This window comes from Hyla sarda, chromosome 1 (assembly GCF_029499605.1).
Source record: "Hyla sarda isolate aHylSar1 chromosome 1, aHylSar1.hap1, whole genome shotgun sequence".
In the NCBI taxonomy this organism is placed as follows: domain Eukaryota; kingdom Metazoa; phylum Chordata; class Amphibia; order Anura; family Hylidae; genus Hyla; species Hyla sarda.
This window is the reverse complement of record NC_079189.1, coordinates 320,666,313-320,669,077: the sequence shown is the minus strand read 5'-3', so window position 1 is coordinate 320,669,077 and position 2,765 is coordinate 320,666,313.

The following is a 2,765-nucleotide window of genomic DNA, read 5'->3' as shown; positions in this document are numbered from 1 at the left end:
GACAGAATTTGTTTGGAATAGAAGTCGGGGGCCATGTGCGTTTACAAAGCCCCCCGTGGTGCCAGAACAGTGGAACCCCCCCACATGTGACCCCATTTTGGAAACTACACCCCTCACAGAATTTAATAAGGGGTGCAGTGAGTATTTACACCCCACTGGCGTTTGACAGATCTTTGGAACAGTGGGCAGTGCAAATGAAAAATTACATTTTTCATTTTCACTGACCACTGTTCCAAAAATCTGTCAGACACCTGTGGGGCGTAAATGCTCACTGTACCCCTTATTACATTACATGAGGGGTGTAGTTTCCAAAATGGGGTCACATGTGGGGGGGGGGCATTGTTCTGGCTCTATGGGGGCTCTGTAAACACACGTGGCCTTCAATTACGGACAAATTTTCTCTTCAAAATCCCAATGCCGCTCATTCTCTTCTGAGGATTGTAGTGCGCCAGCAGAGCACTTTACATCCACATATGGGGTATGTTCTTACTCAGAAGAAATGGGGTTACAAATTTTGGGGGGCTTTTTTCCTATTTTTCCTTGTGAAAATGAAAAATTTTGGGTAATACCAGCATTTTAGTGGAATTTTTTTTTTTTTTTCATTTTTCCATCCAACTTTGAAGAATTTTCATTAAACACCTGTGGGGTGTTCAGGTGCCCTATATCCCTTGTTACGTTCCATGAGGGATGTAGTTTCCAAAATGGGGTCACATGTGGGTATTTCTTTTTTGCGTTTGTGGCAGAACCGCTGTAAAATCAGCCACCCCTGTGCAAATCACCAATTTAGGCTTCAAATGTACATAGTGCGCTCTCACTCCTGAGCGCACTATGTACTATGTGCTCCGCAGAGCATTTTACACCCACATCTGGGGTATTTCCGTACTCAGGAGAAATAGCGTTTCAAATTTTGGGGGTCTTTTTTTTCCTTTTACCTCTTGTGAAAATAAAAAGTATGGGGCAACACCAGCCTGTTAGTGTATTTTATTTTTGTACACTAACAGGCTGGTGTAGCCCCCAACTTTTGCTTTTCATAAGGGGTAAAAGGAATAAAAGCCCCAAAATTTGTAGTGCAATTTTCCCCGAGTACAGAAATACCCCATATGTGGCCCTAAACTGTTTCCTTGAAATACGACAGGGCTCTGAAGTGAGAGCGCCATGCGCATTTGAGGACTAAATTAGGGATTGCATAGGGGTGGACATTTTTATTGGGGGGGACAGTGTAAGGGGGTGTATATGTTGTGTTTTACCCTTTATGTGTTAGTATAGTGTTTTTAGGGTACGTTCGCACTGGCAGAGGTTTACAGTGAGCTTACCGCTAGAAATTTGCGCTGCGGCAAAAAAATTGCTGCTGCTCATACTTGAAGCAGGAAACTTACTGTAAACCTGTCCATGTGAATGTACGTTCATATGGGGGGGGGGCAAACCTCCAGCTGTTTCAAAACTACAACTATCTAGAGGGCAGTATAGAGATCACTGTGCAGTGGTCTCTAAACTGTAGACCTCCAGCTGTTGCAAAACTGCAAATCCCAGCATGCCCAAACAGCTGTCTCAGACTGTAGCCCTCTAGATGTTGCAAGGCAACTTACTGGCTTCCGTCGAATCCAGGGAGCCGTCCTCTTCTGCCGCACGACATGCCGCCCGCGCCGATCCCCGCAGCCGATCGTGTCCAGCAGCCTCCACCGACAGATAATTGGATCTTCGGCGCCCGGTCCCCTTCGGTTCCCCGTCCTGCCCCGCCTATTGTGGGTGGGCAGAACGGGGAAAACGAAAGTTAACCCCGCCACCCCCAATCTGCTATTGGTGGTCGTGTCTAGACAACCAATAGGAGGGGTGGCATCTATCCCTTCAGGGGGATCGTAGGTGTCATGGACAACTGCGATCCACCTTATATTCCGGGTCACCATAGACCCGTATGACCCGGAACTGGTGCAAATCGCAAGTGTAAATTCACTTGCGATTTGAGCCTATCGCCGACATGGGGGGGGTTTGATGGACCCCCCTGGGCATTTGCGCGGGGTGCCTGCTGATCGATATCAGCAGTCACCGGGCAGGGACCGAAATTCCCACGGGCGTACAGGTACACTCTGTGTCCTTAAGACCCAGGTACAGAAGGCGTATCCACACGCCCTGGGTCCTGTACGGGTTAAATAAAAAAAAATTAAAAAGGTTTACATCGTTTCTTATAGACTTAGAGGGAGATTTATCAAAACCTGTGCCGATAAAAAGTTGACCAGTTGCCCATAGCAACCAATCAGTTTGCTTGTTTCATTTTTGAAAAGGCCTCTGAAAAAATAATCAATCTAATAGTTTGCTATGGGCAACTGGTCAACATTTTCTCTGAACAGGTTTTGATAAATCTCATCTCAAGTCGCAAATATTTATATACAAACTTCTGCTCATTTTACATATTGAGGGGTAGGGTCATACATTCCATATTTTGCTGCATATTTTCTTCAGCTGATTTTGCTGCCTATTTACTTCAATGTGTAGGAAAATACGGAGCAGTAAAATATGGCACATGTGACTCAACACTGAATCATTAAAAACTACATTTTAATACTTACATGTGCCTAGATCTGTTTCTTATCTGCTATTACATTGTTTTAATTTAACAATTTTAAGATTTATCAAAACCTGTCCAGAAGAAAAGTTGCTGAGTTTCTCATAGCAACCAATCAGATCGTTTCTTTCATTTTTCAGAGGCCTTTTCAAAAATGAAAGTGATCTGACTGGCTGTTATGGGCAACTCAGCAACTTTTCCTCTG